The sequence below is a fragment of the Hetaerina americana genome, unplaced genomic scaffold, assembly GCF_022747635.1.
Source record: "Hetaerina americana unplaced genomic scaffold, ioHetAmer1.1.p SCAF_9, whole genome shotgun sequence".
Lineage (NCBI taxonomy): Eukaryota > Metazoa > Arthropoda > Insecta > Odonata > Calopterygidae > Hetaerina > Hetaerina americana.
Window position 1 is genome coordinate 52,397,269 of NW_027287538.1, and position 14,449 is coordinate 52,411,717.

Genomic DNA, 14,449 nt, shown 5'->3' on the forward strand with positions numbered 1-14,449 from the left:
GTCTCGCTCCGAGGACCAGGAGTACAATTCCCACCGGTAAAGGAATTTCGGAAGCAAAACACCTTACATTACGAGACATATTGGGGAGGAAATACATGTAAATCTTAACCTCACGTTACTTAGAAGTACGAGGGTGGTCTGAAAAGTTTCCAACCTAAGAAAGATACATGAAATTTTTGCTGAAATTTTCTGAGGTCGAAAACTTTTCATACTATCCTCGTACGTCTTTGATCACATTGTTCCGAGTGGATGCCGGTTGTAACAGTGAACATCTTTTGAAAGATAAGGATAAAACCAACACGCTAAAAAATTAATTGGAAAACTTTGATAACTGCAAAATGTCTGCCATATTGAAATTACCTACGGTTTTACCTACCTCTCACAGTTTGGAACATTTATTAACCCGAGAAGAGCTCACCCTACTTCATGGCACAACTAAGATTCCTTTGCACTATTGCCCTTTGTTAATTCTTGCGCTAATAGAAGTTTAGTTTAAAAAATATAAAATCCGATAAAAAGTATTTGAAACTCTTTGACCTTGGGAGATCGCTAATTAACTGCCGCACAAAACCACGAAAACGGATGAATGAAACAGGAGGGTTGACAGAGACGGGAAATTTTGGAAGCCCTCAGGAGGGATGGACAGCATTCGTGGGAGGGACGGAAAATTTAACTCGTCGGAGTGAAGTTCCTGTACAATTTGTGGTTCAGTCGTAGCTTGAATCTTCTTGCATTTTTATAACGTCATTCTGATCCCTATTGGGCGGAGTTACCTTCAATGGGAGTGCTAAGGCCTTCGGGGTTGACGGAGCCTCACGGAGCCTTCCCCTGAAGTGGGTCGCCGGGCATTCCCCTCCCTCCAACCTCCGAATAACCTGCACGTAACCACAATGCTGAAAACGCCCGAAGCCATTGGTCACGTCCCCCGATAACCACCACTTCTACTCGTTCGAACAAAAATACGCCCAAACTGCGTGAACGTGGGGTGGGTAAAGCATTGATGAACTCCACTGAGTGCTTCGGGTTTAAATTCTGGAGATGCGTCTGAAACAGTCCCATGCATTTTGGGAGAGCGAGCGTGAGAAGTGTGATGATGTATATGCCACTCTTCAAACAATTTTTTCTTCTTCCTTACAAATTACATCAATTCAAAACCAGTGCGTATCTCCTTATAACGTTTAACTTCACAACCGACATCAACAACACCACTACGAACTTATTTTGCCGTCTTCCAAAGAGTCTTGTTTATGATAAGGGAATGCTCTTCCGTGTTTTACTCGAGTCTATTTTAATCACATTTTTTATCTCATTCTTTTCTCATTCTCATTTTTTTATCATATTTTTCATCTCATTTTTTATTACTCATTGATCAATTTTATGGCGAGTGAAATCAAATTTTTAAGATACTGAGGCAGCTAATACACAATTAAACCGCATAAACTTAGGCAATAGATAGGATAACGTCACAAAATAATATTTATAAGCGGGATTAGAAACCACAACCTGACGGTTTGCCGGCAAGTTGTTTGCCACAGAACTCATCGCCGATGAGGTGAAGACATTTTTTCTGCAATGAGCCCAGCGTCACATCTGTGATGACTGGTTGAAATGGTGACAGCAGCATGTAAGAAAGCTAACCGTCAGTATAAAACTAAATGCACTTATTATTATGCTTCTCATTTGGCATATTCAGCACTGAGGGAATAGGCAACAGAGTTTTCGCCGAGCCGCCAGGGGGGCCCACTCGCGGCCACGCCCCTTGGCGCCATTCGCACGTAAATCTGCGGCAGTCCTACCTCCCCTCTCCAACCCTCCTCCCCCTTTGGCCTCGCTGAATGTAAAGGAGGAAGTTTTTTCGAAATTATTTCGCCAACAGGTGGGGGCCAGCAGGAATGCCTCCCTTACCCCACTCACCTCTTTCTCACGCTCCCTGAGTTATGAGTGCGGGGAATATTGCGAGCGTTTCTCTGCACAAAGTAGAAAAAAATTCCTCTTCTGTGGGGGAGAAGGAGAGTTATTTAAGGTAGAATTTTTGAAAGCGATGCTTCTTTATTTCAAGATCGCGGCAAAATTATCCAAAGTCTCAAGGAATTGTTGAAGACTAATTTTACCATTGAGCAGCTTTCTGTCACCGATTTGTTTAACGATCACTTTATGACAGATGAGCATTACACTTCTTAAAAAAACTTTACTACGCAAAATTAAAGCTCAATTTTCGTAGTGAACCTGGAGCCCTTCCTTTGCAAACAAAGCGACATTCAATTTTATCGACAATGGCCGAGGGGAAAGGGCAACTAAGGAAGAAAAAATGTCTTGAGCTAATATTTGAATTATCATAATTTACCAAAGGATGTCCACAAGAAAATAATTGGGTAGGCATCATTCAATATCTAAAGGAAATTGGTAGAGTGGCAAGAGAGGTTAAACGCTATGCCCGAATTTGCGTATAAGTATAAACGTACTTATGAAATGAATTTTTCCAAGCTTGGGTGAACAGCTTTCGGGCCAAAACCAGGTTGATAATTAGGTTCAACGTAACACTGCTCGACCATATCAACTCAATTTAAGACCTCAGAAGTTGACACCTGAACAGAAGAATTTGATCGCGGGGCAATAGCCATGAGAGAAAGAAACACTCCCAGTAATCACCAGTTCCACGTGCCTATCAAACTAATTATTTCAGAACACCTTTAGCAGATATCATTTTTAAGTTGGTTTAAATGCTATTTGTGAATACCCTAGGCTACCCTTGGATATAAGTTTGTCCCTCTGTCAGGTAATATTGAATATTGTTGCATGTGCACTTGGTTTAGTTTCGTAATGTTGAATTATAACTCCGGTAAAACCTCTAAATACCGAAGTACATATGTTTGATGTTTTTCGTTGCATAACTAGTTAGAAAGATACTGCCATGCAAAAAAATTCATGAGAGTATGAAAAACGTTGAACTGTAACATCGTACAAAATAAGGCATTTTATATTTTAATTCAACTACATTGCTGGCACGGAAAAAAACTGTGAGCTACCACGCCAGTATGCTAAGTGTTTATTTCTAAGATTTTGGAATTGGATAAGGTGAAAGGGAGGGGCTATCAGAGGGCACCTCTGTCGGTGGTAACATATGGTCACGGACTCGGACCTAGATACTTGCTTACTGGAAGTACAAAGGTTTATTTACAATCAGGGGAGGATGATATTGTAATGCCGACCATTGATTTACACCAAAAGGAGATGCGGAGTTGAGGGGGAGCTGGAACCTGATGTTCGATTCCACTCCGCGTAAATTCGGCCGCGCTCACGGTGAACTTCACATGCATACAGCATACGCAGAATGCAAAGCAAAATTTAATGATTTAGCCAAAACACTCTTTATGACATGACACAATGTGTGCGTGTGGTTGTGCCTATGAGAAAATATATATAATCATATTTATACCCAAGCTCATATGCATGAATAGCTGATAGCCTAACGCCCTCACGGCGGCTTGCGGGGTATTGTGTAGATGAAGACGTGAGCCACCACAAGGGCGTGTATCAGGGAGCGTTAGGTCGCCAGTCATTTGAGTAATGACTGATTGGTGATTAATAGCTCCAGGGAAGCGCTTACCCTAAGTTATGTTCCCAAATGCTGCGACTTCGGATTTTGAGAAGATAAAAGGATTCCTTATGTCATTCTCGGCACTCAGTTTTCTCAACGCCTCAAGGTGGTCTTGTCCACCAATGTGATATCTGTGCAATGCGTATTCCTCCTATCAACGCAAGAACTCAGGCGATTAGTATTAATTCAACATATTTAAGTCTTGCGTGTGATCTTCGTGCTCTCAGCTTCTCCTCACCATGATATTCAATGATAATATAACGCTTTTGTTCACTCATTTCAAGAATTTTCACGTAACATGAAATTTTTCTATCTTAATTAAAACCGAAATTTAGCCCTTCCATGAAGGACCGAAAACACTTGATGCGTATCCAAGATGCAACCTCACAAATTCGAAATAGCCTAGAAGAATTCGAGAAGCCTAGGGAATAGTCCTTTAGCATTTTCATTGCAACACTTCTCGACTAATCGCTTCATGGACGCGAGTTTCCCTATTGCTGTTCCCGAGATGACCGTTGTGGAAACCTGGAAACTCACCATGAACATGATGCGATGAGGTCCAAACAACCACTGAACCGCAAATTTTTCGTAATAGGTCATGCCGGCAAGTTGAATGCTCGGCTGTCCCTTTCACACTCCGCCGCTGCGGTTTGTTGATTTTTTTCCCGGCCACTGTGAACCCTCCTTCGCCTCCTTCCGCTTCTGCTAGTTTTCCCTCTTTTGAGTGGCATTTGGTCTGTTTCAGAATTGTGAACCAAAATTGAAATTTTTTATGAAAAATTTTTTAACTTGATTTATTTTTGTTATTTTGGCATGTTGCTCTGCTTCAGTAAAGGTGAATCCAGAGTGTCCGTTCCTCAGCGTATTTTCATCTACTTATTCATAAATACACCGCGATCCACCGAAAAAGTGTATGCCAAGGGGTGCAAGTACCGGATGGGATGGATAAGGGTTATTAGGGAAGAGAAAGGGAAAAGGGACAAAATATTCACTAAAAAACTTCAAAATACGTGCATATTTAAATACATGCTGGAGGAAAACTTAGTACAAAACAATCGCAGTTTCGCAAATTGGCCAATTTAACCCAATCAAATAATCCTTTGTTGCACGAAAAAGAGGGCAATAAAAATGAATCACAACTATTTCAAGACAGACCTCCACCATACTAAGACAGGCCGTGTAGAACTAGAAAGTAAGAATTTTATGTGGCGTACCAAATATTACATGTTATGGAGGGCGAGAGCGTGGAAATCTTTTGAGTTTGGCAAGTCTGCCATTTTGGCAGTATTTAGGATTTTTCGATTTTTCGTTTTTTTTGCATATAGGCATATTGAGTTCCCTCCACGCCTGGTAACTTAAGCTAACTGCTCTATTTAAGGAAGGAGGTTGAGGACTATGAACAAACATAGGTTATGCCAAATTCTGAGAAATGCACGGACGTGACCCTTCTTGTGAGTGACGAAATATTTGTCGTTCTATACCAAAAAATTCAAAAACCGTCCAACACCTATAATAAATGCTGCTGGATTCGCATCCGCTCTTCGGAACGACATGGATCACGTCCAATGAATCCTGTGCTCCAACAAACAAAGGTCAAAGTGGGAGGAAGACTCAATTCCCGCAAGTCGAGCATGCACACTCGCGGAGTGATGCCGGTGGGATGTCATCGCGACAACACGCGGTCTCTTGCTTAACAAAATACAGCGAGTGGTGGGATGGAGGAGGAAGGAGGAGGTGAGAGAGGAAGTCATTCACGGCGCGCCACACACACACACCATCCTACCAGCCCGCGCATAAGTATCCCCGCAGCAAGAAAAAAAATATCCAGCCATCCCTGCCACTCCTCCGTAGCGCAAACAAAAGGGCAAACAAACGAATAAACACAAACAATCGCCCGTTGGCGCGCGCGCAAGGAATCTTGGCTCTTTTCTAATTGTTCCGAGAGAGGAGGGTAGGAGAGGTGGGGTGAAGAAGGCGGGGGTGGGTGGAGAAGGAGAGGGACCTTAAACGGAGGCATTAAACGGGTTTTCAGAGCTACTCCAGCACACTCCCTAATTACCTCGGAAGGCCATCCTCAAATCAACAGGTCCCCCATCTGCCCCACCTCCAACCCACACCCCTCACACCCCTTCCACGCCTCCCCTAAACCTCCCAGACACCCTTCCACGCTCAACCCCCTCCTCCCTCGTGCGGAGTAGTCCTTAGACAACGGAGCCCTATCTCTTCAATCCGGCTCCTCCTCCGCCCTCCCAGACTCCCCCGCAGACTCTTCTCCCCCCTCCCGCCGGGAGGGAGGGAGTGTGCGAGAGTGTGGTCGTGTGTGCAAACAAGCAATTAGCCGTCACAACACGGTCGGCCTCGGAGAGGGCGCGGGCGGAGGGGTCCCCCTCCTCACCTCCGGTGATACTGCAACTCTTTTCACGCGACCGCCACTTGTACGTTTGTGAGTGTGTGTGTGTGTAACTGCGAGAGAGTAACTGTGTGCGTTGGGCGCGAAAAGGTGAGCACTCCGGCAGTGCAGGCGAGCCGGCCGAAGGTTGATTTGGGGTCCGTTAAAAGAGACTCACGCCCCTTCGAAGGCTGAGTCACGTTAGGGGACGTCGTTAAAATGCTTGCAAGGCCATTTTCGACTTTTTCTATTCAACCTATCTCCTCCCCCCTTCCTTTTGTTAGGATCCGTAAGGGTTTAAACCACCCCTAACCTCCTTTTATGTAATTACCGGTGTTGTAATTAAAGAGAAACGTGCACCTTTTTTTTTAAAAAAAAGGCATTCAGGCTATATGAAATCGGTTTTAGCTAGGGTCAACGTTCTCTTAAATTACGTGAGTATACTGAATCAGTACAATACTTGAAATGCGACTTTTTGTAACGGTATTAGAATATTGCTAACCACACTAACCATCCCGAAGATTGATTCGATTATTGAAGGCAGACTCGTCTCGTACTAAGTCCTAAACGGCGGTTGAAATTCATACGTCAAGGTGGGTGGTTTCCAACCGCCTGTGGTTTCCCAGGAAGAACTGAAATATCCGAAAAATTATAATATAGGTGAAGGCTCAGAAAGACTCACTCAGAAGTTAACACGCTGGCAATTAATGTACACTCGATGAAATTAAACCTACTATATATTCGACAGCATATTTTAGCCCTGTTTGGAATAACTATACTGAACTTAACCCTCCAAACAATTTGACCTATCCTACTCTTCTTCAAAATAAATACCTAATAAATAAATACAATAATAAATACAGCATATGATCTACGGTCTAAATATGGTCTACTGTGGGTTAACGGCAAAGTTTTTGAGGTGATACGAATAGTACGGATGTCGCTGTCTTTATATTCTTTAGTCATGCATAAAAAATATTCATAAAATAAATTTGACATGACATGCTTCATTTAATGATATAAGGCAATACAGGGTTTTAGAGTTGATTTTTATTTGGCGTCTTATTAGTGGTACTTGGAATTACGGCAGCGCTTACTGACCGGGGCCTCAAAAAACCTGCCTTTATCTGTAGACTACACACACTGGTAAAAACTGTCCATATGCTGTGTTCAAGCATTAATAAATAAGTGCCCAAAGCATCTCGCGGTAGGTTTAAACGTTAGTATTTCACCTTCTGAATCCCATGACTCCCAATTCTAAGTTTCTATTTTCTGATATCTGAATCTGAGTACATGAACTGTAGTGATCATATGCTACGGTTGGAAACTTTCCCCTTCCCGGTCTACAACAAAATTATAGTATCGTGCATGGCACCTTGTCATTTTTTTCTTAATTATGGGTGGTGACCTAACACCCCTCACCACCCGCCCTTGCGGCGGCTTACGGAGTACTATATAAATGTAGATATCTTCCAGCAGCCAGTAATGCGAGATTCTCCACGAGTTTGGTCTACAATATATCATTTACATTTTGACGTGGACGGATGTCGCAGTACCTTGAACCCATCCTATGTACCCATATGAATTATCATATAGAATCTGAATGTATTATTTAGCATGGAATAACAAATGTAAATATATTTTTGAGAAATTTTCTTAAGACACCTTGCTCTCATTAATAGTAACGACATTACATGCGGAACCTGAAACGCAGAATAGTGCCACTTAAGTTTATAAGAGACTGCACACATTGAGTACAGGCTCGACCTTATGTCCACAACTCTGACATCCACCTACACACAGGAATACATTATATATAAGGGAGTGTTTCAACGAATAAAAAATGAAAGGAGTAAAGCAAACCCTGCGATACCGTGTGCAGTGAGGGTTAGGGAACAAATTATTAAAGGATAATTTAATGCATAATAAGTTTGGATTTGAGTAAATAAACATTGATTATAGCTATTTTGATTCAAAACAATGAAAATTGCAAATACAGATGAATGAACAGTTAAAAATAATTTAATAAATAAATAAAAATATATAAAAATAAAATTTAAAAATGACGTCAGTAAAAAAAATAAGGAAATCCCTAAATTTAATCTGCACGATAAGAAAAGTAAAAAAAAATTATTACATTTTTTCTTCTTCGCTGGTGACAGAAAAAAGTTTCTCACCAATAATTTGTGCAGTTGCCAATTCCCTGATGTATTTTGTTCTGGGGAAAAGAATTGTATTGAGTTGCTTCCAACGCAGGAATAAAACGAAAAAGATTGTTTATTTTCCATTAGATTTCATTATGAACTAGCCGTTGCGTATAATCCACGGCGGAGAAAAACGTATCATTAGCACAGCGCACACCCCGGCCAGCCAGGCAGGTTGGAATAATTTAAAGATGATAAACTTAATGATCAGAAAGCTGAAATTCACAGTTAAATTTCACAATTTCAAAATTACCAAGGTCGAAATATTTTCCCGCGACACCTCAAGTACATTTCTTTTATAGTCGAGTCATTATTAAAGTCAAATATCAGGTACTATCGTTTTGAGGTAAACCCTTTTGGTCCATAAAAACGCCTAATTATTATCTTCGGCAAATTAAAATCATCTTGATGAAAGGGAAAGAACACGAGATTAGGGAAGAACACCCTGATTCCTTTCCTAAAATTTAATAAATTTCACCGACACAGATGCGAATTACATGCAACACTGCATTAGAACGCATGCATATCGCAAAGCACTTTCCACGGGAAGGCAAATTTCACTTTTCACTCGCCACACCTGAGTGTTGCATTAAAAGAAAGTAGTTTTGTCCACCTCTGGAATGAACATGCCCGACCGCAAGGATGTGGGCACGTTGAGGAAAGGGCGAGTAATGGGTCCAAAACTCATATTGGAGACGGAAGCATCATCCGAACGTGATTACATATGCTGAAGGCGACAACGGGAAGGTTCGGTGAAGCCATTTGGGTAAGGGGTGGGTAGGCGGGGAGGCGACGCGTGAGGGGGCGGGGAGGAGGGAGGGCGTGGGAAAGAGCAGAAGGGTCGGGAGGGGAAAGTAATCTGTTGCATGCATTTCTGGGCGCGGGCGAAGGTGGAGTGGGGGTGGGGCGCCCGAATCGTTCCCGCCGAGGAGAGAGAGCGGCGGTGAGGTGGCGTTGAGGGGGCGGTGAGAGGGTGAGTCGCATACCCCCTCAGACGCCGCACACCTTCGCTCGCCTCACCCCCACCGGCTCCCGAGTAATCTCCGAGAGTCCGCCCCCGCCGCCTACGCTACGGCCAGTGCCCCCGCCCTTGTCCGGGAGGAACTCTCTCCCGCTGCCGAAATTGAAGGCGGTCTCCTCGCTTCACGGGGACGCCATTAACTTCCGCGTTTCCCCGAGGACGCATGGAATGGACATCCATCTCTTTGGGGGACAGCCTTGTGGCGGTAAGGGGGAGGTTGGTATGGGAGCGAAAGGGAATTGGACCTCACTTGGCTGACCAACCAATTACTTAAGTCCACCGGCAAATTGTAACACCTCATTTGATTTTCATCATTTCGACTAACACCAGGCTCAACGGTCCATCCTTCCGCTTGTGAATTTTCAAAATGCCTTTGAAATTCCGTAATGATTAACATGTTTGCTGATAATAAGGAATCTGTAGAAAAAGGCAACTCACGGCCTACGAGAACTGCAAAAAATACTAACTCTGCATGGTTTTAACTGGAAATAAAAATGAGTTTTTACTGGAAATGGATCTATTAGCAGAAAATATTAAGCAAAAATGCATAAATAGAACGAGAAAACGTTCAGCTATATGCAATAATAAATATCATTCAGCGGGAAAGTCAATATAGGAAAAGGGATTTCATTGCATAAAGGGTAAAATAATAAGAAAACTAAAATCGAGGGAAGAAAGGAAACATTAAACAAAATTGTATTATGCAGCCGCTGTTTTAGTGCTTAGAAAAGCATAGAAACATGGACACTAACATCTATTGCAAAGTGAATTTGAAAAAATAAGCATGCTAACAAAATCCGCAAGTCACATTAAGCGATAAAAATAATTGGATAGGTGAAAAATTATTAACAGACTGCTTAAATGAGGACTTCAAAGTATAAAACATTTAATTGGAGGAGTGTTTGAACCGATTGGACGAACAAAGAAGACATAACAAAATTAGCATTTCATTAGATGTAGACATTATATATGTGGACCAGGTATTCCAGTGTGCCACTGGCCGAAGGACCGGGTTCAATCCCTGGGGACGCCTATCGACACCCTCAGCTAATCACCTAAGCGGCGTGATTATTCAGGTTACATGTCTACATGGAAAGATATGGAACCCGAACCTTTTGTGACAGGCATGTGTCGGCCACTACGGGGAAAGAAAATGGCCCCTTTACCCTGATGCATGGATTTCACACGCCGTTGGGTTTAGTACCAGGTGAGCTCTACTCTCACCTATCAAAGTAACCTCCGGATTGATAATTGTAGTTTTGGTCTATCGATAAAACGGAAGGTCAATCGAAATACTTAGATATTGAGAACGATTAGTTATGAAAGAGTTATGAAAGACACACCCAAATAGAGTTATGAAAGGAGATAGAGTTATGAAAGACACACCCAAATACCTGAAAGGAAGAAAAAAAACATTTCTTCCCTTCGTGGTCGATACCCTAATCCGATCATATGCAGTGCAATTGTCTACACTTACTAAAGATCATAAAAGCGGACTAAGGCAGATATGAGATGGCATCACCCGTTAAAATGCACCCCCTCCCATTCTCTTTTACTTGCATCCATGCGAATTTACTCGGGTTTCTTGCATAAAGCGTTGCACATCACTGAAATAAGAATTGATAAAGTTTACATTAATTTTAACGATCATAGAGTAAAATATAAGGGAAAGTCTATATTTATCTTTTCATATTCTTTATCACAAGAATTTATACGATATAAAAACGTTATATCGAACTGATTTTTATCATTTTCATTTGCATTAAAATTCGGTGTGCATTTCTTGGCTGGGATTGGTTTTTCCCTAATCTCTCACGAGTCAAAGAAATTCTGAACCCATATCTGCCTCCTCTGACGCTTCATTTCATTCGAAAATAATTCATTCATATGGGAATAAATCATTTAAAAACAAAACTACATTTTGCAAACAAAACTTCGAGTGGGGAACTCCGTCGAATGTTTTCGTGGAATCTCGCCTCCGCGAGAGTGGAAAATCACGGGGGGATTTTTTCGGTGTGAAAGGAAAACACTTTTGTTCAGGCAGAAGGGGGCCTAGGACAACCGCAAGAGTGGAGCGGCAGTGGGAGGCAATGCGAACACCCCCTCCGGTCGCCGGGGGAAGAGGCGCCACGGAGTTCAACAACATACGTCAGACCCCGATTCCATCCCCACCCGGGGAGAGGAGACAGAGGTGGGGAGAGAGGCCGAGGGGAGTGGTGCTGAGGGAGGAGGAGGTATTCGATATTCCAGCGGCGTTTCGTCACTAGGGGTTCCCGACGGGGAAGGAAAAAGCTGGCGCGCGTGACGTCAACACTGGTGAAAGTGAGGTGTGGGTGTGGGGGGGGGGTGTGGGCATTGGAGGGGGAGAGCGTAGATGGTGAGGAAAATCCTCTTTCTCTCCCGTTTCCTCCTCTGGCGCCGCGGGTGCGTGGGCGAGATATGGACGAAATACGTTTCCGCCTTGGTGGGCTGTGGGGAATGCCCCGAGGAGGAGACGCCGCGTCAACCCTTCGAACTACCCGGTCACCCACCCACACCGCTAATACGCCGGGATTGTTGTCGAATCCCTCAGGCCTGTGTCCCACCCACAGCCCACGTTCCGCTGCTGCTGCTCTTTCCGTGCCGTCTGTCTCTCTCCCCCACCTCCTCCCGCCAGGAACGCCGACGGCTGCAGTTTGCTTAGCCGCCGCGAATGGCTCAAAGTCAGACCCTCCGGCCTAAGCCCGCACCCGGCAAATTTGCCACACATCTCTGAGAATTAGAGCTAAAAAATACATATGTTTGACACCAAAATGTGGCACTTCCGCTTGATCATGGCAAAGTACACTCTGTGGCTACTTTCCCTCAGCACTCACGTAGCCAACAGTTTTTATTTTCTGTTTCTACGCGTAGGCACTTAATGATGATTTCGAATGATGACGGTGTTTCTTCCCAAGACGAGTTTGACGCTAATGTTTTTTGACACATTAAAAATTTAATTTACATCAAGTTAATTTATTTGTTTTCACGAATTCCCGACTAAATGTGACGGTTGTTTATGATCAATAGGTAGATTCATGTCTGCCGAGATTCGTAGTATGTCATCGCCTCATGAATATGAAAAAAAAGTTTTTTGGAACTATCATTGTTTCAAATGGGAGGTGAATACAACTCGCGTAATGTACACGCATGGCAAGGATGCATCCCCTGTCGCACACCATGCCGAGGGCTTACCGAGTATCATGTAGATGTAGTAGTAAAATAATAGTTGTAAACTACATGCAGGTGAAACATGATTATAGAATACCGATTTGGGATATTAAATGAGTGATGATTGTTTTTTCATTTATCAGGTGGTGGCTACAATATAATGATTTCAATGATTTTCGAAGTCAGATTCTTCAACAAACCCAAACCCGGTTACTGCTGGAATAATATCGAAATATACATTTAAATTGAACTCTTTTTTATCGAATTCCTTCAACAAAGTCGCACAAACTGCATTTGAATCTACTTACGACGGAAAAGGGATTTCAAATGGATAAGTTTCCAGTTGGGATTGGACCTGCAGCTTTTTAAACTTTAGAAACATTCTTGAAAAAAAACAATGATTTGAAATTACTTAGATATATTTTAGAGCGGCGCATTTTATATGAAAGATTTTGTTATAAAACTCCTGCTGCTATCTAAAAACATTTATCCTGTTATCCACAAAAATATGAATCTGCGCACACAAACGCATTTCAGTGTTCTTTTTGGGATAGATGAGAGCGAATAAAAGCCTCTTTGCAAACTATCATAGGTAATTCCACACAAATACCTACATGCAAGGTATGAACAGGTATGTAGGTATGCGTGTGTGTGTGTATATATATATATATACATATATATATGTATATATATATATATATGTATATATACATATATATATGTATATATATATATATGTATATATACATATATATACATATATATATATATATATATATATATATATATATATATATATATATATAAACGTTCTCCTACAATGGGACACATCTTTGGGTCCAAATTCCGGCCTGCTGCTGAAACAGAGGCCTATTTGGCAATCGCCAATTAGAGAAATATTGGTTAAGTCTCACGTTTCGGTTACTCTTGTCCTCAGAAACGAGCGGAATCCGAGATTACCAGATGATTTTATGGCAATCGAGGCGTAGCAATTTTATCATTACGTCAATGAGAAGACAAAATTAGAAATATGGCCACACAGAATGGACTGAACGGGGAACCGTTAGAAAGAGAAGTACACCCAGAGATATAAGGGGAACTGGGAGGAATACCTTAACAAGATGGAAGACACACTCCTGCCAAAAATCTTAGATGACTACAAGCCCATAGAAGTGGGACGACTATTGAATTGGTGAGTGGAAAATGCACAGTGACCTTGACCGATAAAAGATGCGATGATGTATTATTGTTTAGTTGGAGGAATAGTACCTAACACTTAGCGAACCGTTCTCTCCAGTTGCCCGTTTTTTTAAGTACGCAAACCAAGATCGCGATAACCGAAAATATCACAAGCATTTATTGCCGTCTTTTCCGGCGTATATCTTGAACGGCTACATAACTTTCTCCCAAATTTTGACGGCATATTTTAGAATAAACCAATAAAACCCTTTCGATCGCAATCATTGTAGTCAAAACGAACTCTAAAACGTTTAGCCGTCACGAAGATTTCATCGATATCAACACTAGATTCATAGACATTTATAATAAATGTAATTTTTTATCCTACTCAAATCTGAAAAGATGACTGATAACACACCAGCCAAGTATGGTAGGGTTACTAATGTGACGCAAATTTCCATTGTAAATCCGAGAAAAATATTATTATAATGATTCAGATTATTTCACTTACACAATTTTCTAAATTAGATATAAAGCTTCATTGCCATACTATGTTGCCCTCGGGAGTACTCTCCAAAAACCATAACTTCTTATGACCCATAGGAAAAATCAGACGCTGAGATTGGATACACTAGATCCATGGTAATTTTCTTTGAACTTCAGGGGAAACCGCGCCTTACACGCCAGGAAATACGGTAACTTAAACCATTGTATGCAATCTGTTCGGAAGCTAACATTCCTACCGTGGATATAAGAGTCATAATTATGGTTTACAATACATTCAAATATAATTACCGACTTTGTCTCCTGATGATCCACATACTCTATCGGTACACCACAGACCCATTTATATAATTTGCAAATAACTT